This window comes from Nomascus leucogenys, chromosome 4 (assembly GCF_006542625.1).
Source record: "Nomascus leucogenys isolate Asia chromosome 4, Asia_NLE_v1, whole genome shotgun sequence".
NCBI classification, from domain to species: Eukaryota; Metazoa; Chordata; class Mammalia; order Primates; family Hylobatidae; genus Nomascus; species Nomascus leucogenys.
Genome location: NC_044384.1, coordinates 23620282 through 23632915, shown reverse-complemented (window position 1 = coordinate 23632915; position 12634 = coordinate 23620282). Strand labels below are relative to the sequence as shown.

Sequence of the window (12634 nt, the reverse complement as noted above, 5' to 3'; positions counted from 1 at the left end):
TGGTAGAGTTATAAATTGATACTCTAAGATTGCTGTTATTAGGTTGAATGAATGACTGAGAGGCTATGGAAAAATTTAATGGGAGGCAAAAGCTGATTTTGAACATCATGTCATATCTTTCTATAATAGGTGGTCATGCATACACGTAAATATGTATATCACTGTTTGTGCATATTTAGCACAAACTTATAAACCAGATGCTGAATATCAAATAGTAGATCTGCGTATCCTGTTTCTTAGCTCATTGTATCTTGAATATTAATACTCTTACCCTAAAGGCAGAAACTACAATTGGAAAGTGATTGTGTTAAATTCAGAACCGGTGGGGCTATAAAGTTATGCAGCCTGGAAAACTCAGTGAGCTTATTTCCCAAGAAGAAAGCTTCACTAGATAGAGAGGAAGAAAATAAAAAATAAAGTACAAGCCATAAAGAACAGGCAATTCATAAAAGAAGAAATATGATCATTAGTAAACACGTGAAAAACATCCAACGTTACTACTAAGCAAAGAAATAGAAATAAAAACAAGCATAGTAGGATGTGGAGGGGGGCTTCTACTGCTGCTCTGGAGTCAGCACTAGGCCCACAGCCAAAAACAACAGGTGCTAAGTGCTCGACGTGTAAAAGAACAGCCAGACCCCAACCCCGCATCATCATTATATAAGCAGAGGACTGGAAAGGGCATGAGGGACAGGATCAACCCTGGGAGTGGTTAGGCAGTGTGGAACTGTTACTCACTCGAGGTCACTCACTTTTCTCCCAGTGGGCAAGGGAGAGGCTGCCCAGTCTCCCCCAGCAGAGGAGCTTCACAGATAGTCACCCAATGAGGTTGAAGTTGCAGACTGGTATTCACTTTCCTGGCTAGAACTCTGCTTCTGGATGAACAAGCTTTCTGATCTGCTGCTGTGCCTATCCAATTAGGGATGAGAAATGCAAGAAAGTTACAAGATGGGGTGGCCGAGGAGTGGCCTGCACTTCCACTAGTGGGTATCCCCAAGGATGCACACATTTCTGGTGAGTCATGAGGACACCAGAAACTGTAGCCAGTATTCACATGCTCAAAAAGCCTGCCCAATGGGTGAGATGATTCCAGTGATGGAGACTGAGAGGAGATACAGAGATTGAGATTAAGCCTGATTTCCCAGAGCAGGGAAGTGTGTCAATGGGAGCTCTAAAAGGCCAAAAAGACTACATCACTCCTTGGAAGAACCAGAACCTGAATGCCTGCCATGCAGAGATATCAATGTCTGGTTAGTCTAAATAAGAAAAGTAGTAACACCCCACAGGAAAAATATTGCTATTGTGTCCATATAAGTAGAATGTACTGGCCATATTCCCTCACACTCCCTTTCTCTGATACAATTGCTTCATGGATATACCTACATTGAATTGAGATTGCTCAACTAACCTGTCATATAATGATGAGGTATTATTTGCCTACTGAGCTGTCATTAACTCTTTAAATACCTAGATTTGTGAGGATGTAGTGAAGGAAGACACACCTGCTGGTTAAAGTGTACCTTGGTTCATGTGTTCTGGAAGGAATTTTGTCAATTATATATTTAAAAACTCTTAAAATTTGGCATGCTATTTGATGTAGTGACTCCTCTTCTATGAATAGATCACTAAAGATCTAATCAGATCTAATCAGAAAGAAGCACAAATATATTTAAACGAAAAATATTCATTGCATCCTTATTTATAAGAGTAAAAAGAGGAAACCTGAATTTCGAGTTGGAAATGACTACATAAGTTGTGGTGTATCCAAATAGTAAAATACATGCAACCATTAAAATTGTGCTTCAAAGACTATTTAATATTTTTGTGCAATGCTCATAGAGTGTTTAGTAAAAATCAAATAGGATAAAATCTGTCATACATAAGAAATAGAAAGGAAGAGTAAAAACATATCTAGTAGCAGAAGACATGTATATATCTGGAAATCCCAAAAAACTCAATGGAAAAAGTACCACAAGTGATAGAAGAATTTAGTAAAGTAGTGGATAGAAAAAAAAGATTATCATAAACAACCTTCATATATACAAACTAAAAGTAGTTAGAGGATATATAGAAGATTTATTTAAGATAGTAGTAATGATAAACCTAAGCATAAAAAGAAACAAAAATTGTACAAAATCTATGTGAAGAAAACTAAAAACACTCCTGAGGAATGTAAATGTTGACTTGAAGAAATGGAAAATCATACCACTTTTGTGGATAGACAACAGTCAGTTCTCCTTTAGTTAATTTATAAATGTAACATCATTCAAAAATACCATTTAGAAGAAAAAATAAGCCAGAGTAGTCAGGAATTCTTGCAAAAGAAGAGCAACGAGTTTGGGAAGGGTTGGCTATATCAGATATTTAAATACATTATAAAGCCTTTATAATTAATACAGAAGGATATACACACACGAATAGATAGATCAATGAATAGAAATTCCAGAAATAGACCCAATTGCATATGGAAATTTAATACACAATAAAGGTGACATTTCAAATTGGTGGTGAAAAGATGGACTTTTAAATAAGTGGTGTTGGGATAAGTGAATAGCCATATGGAAAAAGATAAAATTGGATCCATTTCTCACATTGTAAGCCAGGATAAATTCCAAAAGACTCGGAGATCTAAATGTGAAATAGATGAAACTATACATGTTTGAAGAGAAGACATGGATATTTTCCTCCAGTAGCTAGGATGAGGAAAACTGTCTCAACTACTTATCAAAATCCAGAAGCATTAAGGAAAAAGTTAAACTTGATGGCATTAAAAAAATACGTTTGCACGGAGAAAATACTCTAAGCAATGTAAAGAAAAATGACGAATGGGAAAAACTGCAACTTTTATCACAAAGGTTGAACATGTCTAATATATAAAGAGCTTCTAAAAATAGAGAAGAAAAAGACTGCAACTTGGTAGATAAATGGGCTAGGGAAATGAACAGACTGTTTCTTAAAAAAGAAAAGCAAATGGCTCCTAATTATAATATGCTCAGCCTTGCTCCTAATAAGAGAAAAGCAAAATATAATATCCTGTCCATTTCTTACATACCAGATTGGCAAAAATCCAGAAGTTTGGAAAATATACTCAGTTGGCAAAGTTGTGGGAGAGCAGGCACTGTCTTACACTGCTAGTGGGAAGCAAAATGATACCACATCTGTGGAAGGGAATTTGGCAATATCTAGCCAACTTACATTTACTCACTTCTGAGACTCTATCATAAGGACACACTGGCAGACGTGAAAAGAGAAATGTCGCCCAGATGCATTCTATATTCACTGCAGCCCAATTGTAATAGTAAAATATCAGAAATAAACCAAATATTCACCCAGAGGGACCTGTTTAAATAAACAATTGGTAAATCCACATGATAAAATACTATGCAGTTGTAAAGAGGATTTAAAAATCTCTGCAAAAATGCATTGGAACAATCCCAAGGGAAAAAGCAAGGAGAAGAAAGTGTTTATGTTATAAAACCATTTATCAAAGAAAGAGGAAATGCTAATATAGACACATATTTGAATAATTGTATTTAAGAAAATTAATGAGAGAATAAACTTTAAAAGGTATTTATCTATAAGGAAAGTAAGTGAACAAGGTAGAGGTGGCTGGATATGAGCTTGGCTTATCTGATTATATCTTGTTTTGTTAAGGGGGACTTTTGGAAACTTAAAGTATTTTTACACAATTATAGAGAAGTGTTTTTAAAAAGTGATCATTTAAAATCTAAAGCAAAAAACAAATTGTTTTTGAGTTGGTAGCCTAAATATATGAAAAGGAATTATTTCAAATGATGTTAAAACTCAAGAATGTATTTGGTCATCCCTAGGGTGATACTGTTAGAGAAGAAGAACAGAAAAAGAATATTAAACTGTTTTATGTAATTATGTTAGTGATGATAACATTGATACCATTTTTCTGTGACTGTATTTTGTGTGCTTACAGGATAAAGTATGCTATTGACCAAATTATCGTTGCTGTATTTTCTCTTAAAAATATTTTCCAGGTCTGTACGATGTAATGTCAACACAATAGCAATTGGTACCCTTAACACACAGATTGTGGTTTCTAAATATCATACTGAAATAAACAGAACACGATTTCATGTCTAGGGTAGAAAATAAACAGTATGCATCTGGAACATTTTGTCATTCTGGAGAGCAATGATGCGATCAAGGATAATGGTCATGTTGAAAGGACTCAGGAGACAACTTCAAGTGATTCCTCTGGCCAAACATGGGGCAGTTTAGCATCACTAAGAATAATAGATGCAACCCATTGAAAACACACAAAACTGTATTTACATCTATAAGTTCACAATGATATTAAACACAAAACAGAAGAAAACAAAAATTCATTTGAATACCCCTTTGGAGGATTCTATGGAGTCAGCTCAATATGTTGAAAACTGAAAAATGAAAGGAAAGAATCAAGCATTTATCTTGCTTTCCTAAATGAAATTCATCTCAAAGTCATTAGAGAGTTGATTAGAATGTTTTCTTTTAAAGAAGCATTTAAACTATATATAAAAAATAAATTATAAAATTAGAATATCACCATTCTGTAACCATTACCATTAATGGATTGGGTAATGATCATCAATGGTCACTAATATTACAAAAAAAATAAATAAATAGAAACAAGACGTTATATGCCTCTCCATAAGAGTGCTGCACAATTCTTCCTATAAAGGGTTTTAGACAAAAATCAGAACTCACATAGGATCAAGACTCAGGGATTCTTCACTCTTCTGTGCTCCAAACGGCTTGGGCAGGCTAGTGAGTCCAATTGAACCCCTTTGATAATAATATTTTAAAGACATAAAATAAAACACAAAAGTTGTTAAGTGTATTAGTCCATTTCACACTGCTAAAAGGAATATTCAAAACCGGGTAATGTACAAAAGGAAGAGGTTGAATTGACTCACAGTTCCATCTGACTGGGGAGGCCTCAGGAAACTTACGATCATGACTGAAGGTGAGGAAGAAGCAAGTACCTTCTTCACAAGGTAGCAGGAGAGAGAGAGAGTTTCTTCACAAGGTAGCAGGAAAGAGAGGGAGAGAGAGAGAGAAGGAGGAACTACCAAACACTATTAAACCATCAGATCTCATGAGAACTCACTCAGTATCATGAGAACAGGATGGGGGAATCTGCCCCCATGATCCAATCACCTCCCACTAGGTCCCTCCCTTGACACCTGGGGATTATGGGGATTACAATTCAAGATGAGATTTGGGTGGGAACACAGAGCCAAACCCTGTCAGTAACTAAACTCAATTATGTTAAACACAGTTACTCAAATAATAGAAATTTGGGTTCTGGGTGGGTAGTGAAACATAAAAGGGAAAAAATTCTAAATTTAAAAATATCATTAGCAGCCACAAAATCAACAACTCCATCACCTCAAAGGCATCCTTGCTAAAACAGGCTAAGATCCTTACGCAAAATACTACCAATTGCCTGTAAGTAAATAATCAGTCCTGTACATGACAGAGGTGTGATTGCTCTGAAATAATAGACTGTCCTCTGGAAGTGGTCAGGAGCAGGACCACTGGGAATAGAGACCCACGTCATGGGACTAGATGGGTACTTGGTGACTTTCTGCCCAGCAATGGAGCTTCTGCTTCTTCTGTTGGTTTCTTCTGGGGTTGAAATCACTGGCTGCTTAGAGGGCAAAGTGGAGACTGGGACAGATTGGGCTGGGGAGGGAAATAACACAGGTATGAGAAGCAGGACAGAGATACATGATGCTCTATATCCAGAAACACTAGCACTCTTATCATAACATATTAAAGTGTTAAATGGACCTAGTTTAACAAGTATTTATGGAGTGCTTCCCTTATGCCAAGCCCTGTTCTAGGCTCCAGGGATGTAGTGATGAGCAATATAGCCAAAAATTCTCATCCTTCTGGTGCTTACCTTCTAGACTACTTCTTTACTGCTTAGTTATAATTTTGCCACCAAGTCTTGGAAATATGCTAGAACTCAACCCAATTACCCATGAGGCTCACCTGAGGACTGCAATTGTTTCTTTGGTGACATAATTACGAAACTGTGACAAAATACTAAATTAGGATTAAAATGCTCTAGAACTTAAAGTTGGCCCCATGGCAAATGGCTGACTTTTTTGGCTCCACCCTTGTAAGTCAAGTATCTGTCATCATTAGCCACATTCACTTTGTAAACTTGTCAGTTTTCAATTTATACATGTGCAAAACCAACATTCTCATAGGCATAGGTTGTGTACATTTTCTTTGTTTGTTAACCTTGCCTACATTGGGAAGGGGTCAAGCTGATTATTTTCCAACCTGTTTGCATACACTGATGTGCTGGGATGCAACATGCCAAGTCTCATCCAGTATCAGATGCTCACAAAGTCCCCTGGGAAGCCAGAGTCCTGTGTTTATAACAAGAAGCATTGACCACAAATACACTGAAGTCACACTACAAACATCCTCAGAGCTGTCCTCAGGGTTCTTGTTAGAGCTTTTGTATAAAGAAGATTGCCTTATAATTATCTCCTTTACTTCCAGAAATAATCATGAGGCCCAAAATACTTCCTGAATGGAGAGAACCTGCACTGAATTTTGTTCTGTGGTGCATGGTATGGTTGCAGTATATTAGGATCTGGCGGAAATTGCAGAATTTATTGCCTATTTTTGTTTTGCTGCTTAATGGGATGTTTTGCACATAATAGGTTGAGTCAAAGAATATATAAATATAGTAGATTCTTATTATTCATGACAGTTATAAAGTCCACAAACAATGAATCAGCAAATACCAAGTCATTGCTCTTAGGGGAAATACAGGGTTAGGTTCCTGCAAGCTACTGTTTACAACATTTTTGTGCACCAGTCAATACATAACCTTGTTTCATGTGTGTTTCTGTTTAAAGATACCTTATTTAATATATGTTGTTGATTCATTAATATTGAACATATGGCCAATAGCATTATAACTCATTCCTAAATGATGCTTATCTAACACATATTTTCTTCATTATGTACATCCCAGCCTTCCTGCACATAGAAACACTGCACAGCACTTCAGCTGTATGCTTGGGGGCCATTTTAAACAGCAAAATCATCAACAGGAAGCAGAAAATTGTAAAAATTGTGGCACTAAATAGACCATGTAAAGGACACATGTTTGCAATAAAAAAGCTGAAACAAGAAGGGGGAGTGTCACCTTATTTGATCCAGCTAGAAACGTGAGTGTGAGAATTCAAATTTTTCACTGCTCTGACCATGTTCATGAGTAATTGCAAAAGTACTTCTGGTATTGATTTTGGGATTAGAAATAAATTTTAGCTAGTAGGCAAATCCCCAAATAGGAAATCCCTGATTCATGAGGATCAGCTGCCTGTAAATGTAGGTGACTTCTACCTCACAACACTTAAGGGCAGGGAATGGCACACGTGGAGTTTCTAGTCCTTATTAAATTAAATTTGCCCTGAGCACCCACATATCTGACTGGTGAAACTAGTTTCATTAACCCTTTAAAAAGATATTGATTTTGTGTGTGTGCTGGGAGAAAAATTAAGGGACATTTCCTTCCTTAGAGTCACCATTATTTCTGTTGTCCCTTTAGTCAAGTGCTGGTATTCCAGCAACACTCAGGCGGCTGCTCCAGGAGGCTGCAGAGGGGTTCTTCTCAGCCGTCAACAAAACTGGCTATAGTCATGCCCATTGGGAAACTCATTGCTGCCTTCAAGGTCAGTGCTGTGCATGTGTCCAGTGTCTCCCTCCCAGCACCCCATAGCAGTTCCTCACTGGTGTGTGGCCCACAATGTGGCCCATTGCTGGAAAGTCTATGGCTTCTCTGTGCTGGAGGAATTCTAAGGAATCTCTCTCTTTCTGGTGGATCCAGTTGTTCCTACGTCTTCACCCCCAAATCACCAAAGTTCTGCCTCTCCTTACCCAACTTAATGACATTCAAGGTCCAAAGGAGAGTGGGATGAGAAGGATACAGTCATGAAAGGAAGTTTCCATTTCCCCTACAGACATGGGAGTAAGGACAACTTGGACATTTAGAGATACAATGCTAACTTCTTCTACCCAGAATGGGAGTAGGGAAAGAAAATGCTTACGCCAATTACTTTTTTTCTTGATAACTCGTGCTGGTGTAATTAATGAATGTTAGAAATTGCTTATTTTTAACTTGGTAAAATGTTTCCATGTTTGAGCTCTTAGGTGGAAGTTAAAGTCATCACAGTTCTTTCATGAAAGGGGAAAACTTCTACATAGAAGATGAGAAGCTTCTTTGGGGCAGAGACTATAGTTAGTATTTCTTTAGCACTGTTCATAATGTTAGGATAGGAATAAGCAGAGGTGGTATGCAATAGATGCATTTATCAACACCCAAATACTCTCTAAAGTATCTTCTCATTTATGTGATGCATCCCAGAAAAATGACATGACCATAACATTTTTGAGAATTGTATCATATAAAATGGGGAATTGGCTATTCAGATGAAGAATGAATGATTTAATCAGTAATCTTTCCTTATTTCTATTTTTTATTAGTTTAAATTTCATTATATGCCCTCTACTTTTAATATAAACTATTACAATGATGAGCAAGTCAGGGAATATTTTTAGATCTGAGAGAAAACTAGTAACAATTACTCTGATTATTGAATTACTCACATGGTCTAATTTTATGTTTTTGGAACATATCACTCAAACTATGATCTTCAGTTTTGTCTTCTGAGAGATGAGAATAATAATAATACCTACTTCAAAGAGCAGTTGTGATGACAGATCAGATATTATACATGAAATTTCATGATAAATTACAAAATAGTATCTAAATATAAAGAGTTGCTATGAATGTTATTCTTCCCTCCTTTAATTCTTTCTTTTAGTTTTATTTTATACTAGACACATTTCCTGCATGGTTTGTCTCCTCTATCATTGTCCACAGGACTCAGAAGCTGTAGGAATATTCAGGCATAGACACCAGGCCCAGCTTCATCTCTAACTTATGGCAAAGGACTGTACATCCTGGGATGGGACCCTATGCTCCCCTATGCCATTTAGACAGAGCCTGGGGAGAGTGACTTCCCAGGGTATCCATGTTGGAATCTCTCATTTGATTCTTATTCAAATGTAAGTCATTCTCCGAGGCCCACATAAAGTCAACCTCATCCTGGAAGCTTTGGGTTTTATTTCTTTAATGTGCTTTGTGTGTATATTAATACTTAAAATTAAAATCTGGACAAAATAAACTGTGTTTCTTATAATGTGGTGATTCAGATATAATAGGTTCTTGGTACTTACTGAATGATGAATGATTGAATCAACTGACAGATGGATGGATGGATGGATGGATGGATGGATGGATGGACGGATGAATAGATATGTTGTCATCGTTCTGTTCATCCAGCTGTCTCAGCATGGCTAAAAGTTACCTGCATGTCAGGAGCCTGTTATTTCCCTTTTCTTCACTATCCAAATGAAATGGCTCAAGCCTCTACCCATGTCCTCCACACTCTTCCTGAAACCTTTGAGGATTCCCAGGGGAAGGCTGTTGTTCTCCAGGGTTGGTCATTGGGCAGCCTGCCCTAAATTATCTGTCTCAGCTCCCATAACCAGCATCCTCTTTCTACACTGCTTTGACCCAGGCTAAGTAATGCTCCACTCTCTCCCAACACCCAACATTATCTCTGGGCAGATCTTAACTAAAGCTTTAAAGATAGAAATGAATGGCTTCAGCACAGCTCAGAATAGGAAAGATTGACAACTGAATATTAATCACCACTACTCTTAAAAGCCCCTCAGCTATCCACTCCACCTGGACGTCTGCATGGCTGTCTTTTCTTTCTAGGCTTCTTGCCAGCTTCTTGCCAAGTTGCTCAGCCCTCTCCAACCACCAATGAGGCATCAGTGACCAGTTCCCATATTCCAGTTAATTTTTTATATACTGCAGCTTAGCTCTCTCTCTCTCATTTTTTTCATCCTATCTTTTAAGATAGCAGGGGCATCGTTTACAAAAAAAAAAAAAAAAAAAAAAAGCGCATCACAGTATTTTCCTAAACAAAAAGCTATCTCCTCTGAGATCAATAATTCCACTTCTCTGCCAGGCAAAAGTAATGAAAAGTCAGTGTTTTGTTTGAAATAGTAAATATTTCCTGAATTCATCATTTTAAAAGTTTTTTTACTTGAGATTTCCAGAATCCTGGGAGTTAAACTTATCTCCTCAGTAGCCTTCTCTCTGGTAATCGAATACCCTCAGGACTATTCATTCCATCTATCTCCAGAAGCCATCACCAAAAATTAACTTCTCACCTTCTTGGAATGCCACATTTTAATGGACATTAACAATGACATAAAGTTTGTTCCATCTTAACCATATTCAGTAACTTATTAATGCATACCAGACACTTGAGTGCAGACTTTTTTTCACATCATAAACACTGATTGTAAGAAAAGCTTGAATTATCACCAAACTTTGAGCTCACCAGTTAGTCTCCATCTGTTATTGTTATTTAGGCTTTAGGACAAGAAGTTCAGCAATGTATACGTTGGGTCTACCAAGTCTTCAATCTTAAACTGCTTATTTTTTCCCCATTTTCTGCTTTCTATATGATCCACCTCCTCCATTGTCTTTCATATGAAGTTTTGTGTTGTAACTAATCCCACAGCCCTTTTTCCTTGAAATTGAATGCCCTATCTGCCTATATGCAGTTACTACCATTCTACTCCAGATTTTACAATGCCTCTGCTATGTGATATCCTGGCTCCACAAACAAATTATACAATTTTTATTAGTGGGAGGCAGGTCTCACATTTATTTATGAATTCATCCTGGTGCCTACCACTGTGCTAAGCACCACAGAAAATACTCAACAAACACTGTTTAACATCTAAATAAAATAAAGAATTGCTAAAAGTCTTTTTACCATTTAAGAGTGTAATATAGAAGCTTAAAGCAGGAAGAAACTTAGACCTCCCTCTTATGCCAAGTAGAGAATTTGATTAACTTGGTTATTAGTCAATGAATATTAAGCTCTATTGGCAAACAGCTGTCTGTTAAGCACTATGGGAGACACATATGGTAGATAAAGCAAGTTCTTGCTCTCATGAAAGTTAAGATTTCTATTAAATATTTTCCTTTTGCTTCATTGAAAAGACATTTAATTTGTCATACATTTATAAGATATGGGTCAGGAAACACCAACACATTTAAACTCAGGTAACTATATGGTAAACAAAGGTGGAAAAAAGAGGTAGCTTCCATTGAAACATCTAATAATTACTAGTTCTTTCAAGGCTAAAAACAGTTTGTCTCCATGAAGTCATTTTAATCTAGTCCAATTGTTAGACAAAAACATTTTACAATGCAGACATTTTTGGAAGGCAATTGACCATGTATAAAAAAATCTGTATTTTTCAAGCAAGATAGTGGAGTGTTAAATTTTCTGTTGAGGTCAGCTCTCCAGCAGTGTATTTGGTGATTTCATTGACATCCTGCTGCAGTTTCTTTTAAGGTCTGGTAATTTAAAGTTTTTGGTTTCTCTTTTTAAATTTTCATAACCTCTGTTAGAGACAAAAATATGGGTTCCCCTTACAAGTGATTATTTAAAAATGTGAAAGTCAAACAAGCCATTAGTGTCCTACCAGATTGTCAGTACTAATGGTTATGAGAATTGGAATGGTGACTCCAGGACAAGCAGTCTTTTTGGAAACATTTGCAGGGATGGCCTAGAAAATGTGAGGTTAAGAGAATATGAGAGGTAATCTTCTATGGCAGGAGAGCCTGCTTGGAATCTTCCTAAAAAAATAAGCAAAATCAAAGGCCAATCCTATAAAATTTCCAAAACCCTTCACTGGAGTGGAATATTGCAATCATAAAGAAAGTCCAAATAGAGAAAAAAAAAAAAAACATAAAGCATCAAATCTTATCCAACTTTTTGACAGCTAATCACAGCCATGTTAAATGTTACTGGGACTATGAGCTTGAATGGTGTCAATGTTTTGGCCTATGAAATGTTGGCAGATAATTTATGTATTTCATATGCAATGAAGCAAACCATCATACCACCCTACCTAAGGATGTTCTTCTATGAAATCACCTAAGAATTAGATGCAGACGACGCCAAGGCTTTCTGGATACTGGCAAAATCAAGTTTTTTTCTATGCAATGTCTGTCCTCCCAGTCTTGCCCACAGTAAACTCTTCAGCCTCACTTAGGTATAAGCCAATCAGGGTTAATCCAACTATCCCAAGGAGGGCACAGTAAAAAAATGCCTCATTTGCCAACTTCTGCCCTCATTTGGTTTATTTTGGGCACTTCATTAAAAATAAAATGTATTATCACCTCTTCATTTATCTTCCCTATCCAGAAGGTTTGGCTGAAAGATTGATCTGATTCCAGATACTAAGGAAGTATCACTTTGCAGCCAATCACTCTGGGTTTTCTGGTATCCTAACCCAATGCTTTTAATAGAGATGTGTTTTCCAATGCAGACTCTCCAAATGCTATTTCCTACTAGTGTGCAGAGAGAGGCAATGCTGACAATATTTCTACTCATCTTTTAAGTTACTGGAAGGTGATTCTATAGCATATGGCTGTTAAGTTTAACAAAAGTAGGGGGAGGAGGAGAGAGGCCTGGCCATGAACATTCAGGAA

The 12634-nt window shown here is 36.9% G+C and overlaps 2 long non-coding RNA genes and 1 other non-coding gene across 3 annotated transcripts in view; 1 reads left to right on the top strand and 2 right to left on the bottom strand.

Annotated features, from left to right (window-relative positions):
- Positions 1 to 12634, bottom strand: part of LOC115834679 — a 185186-nt gene that overhangs the window by 60910 nt on the left and 111642 nt on the right. The window lies entirely within an intron of this gene.
- LOC115834680 overlaps positions 1 to 12634 on the top strand; it is a 48054-nt gene that overhangs the window by 22232 nt on the left and 13188 nt on the right. The window lies entirely within an intron of this gene.
- On the bottom strand, positions 8884 to 9084 carry LOC115834920. Its single transcript, XR_004029908.1, has one exon. It is a non-coding gene; the product is annotated as a small nucleolar RNA SNORA73 family (small nucleolar RNA).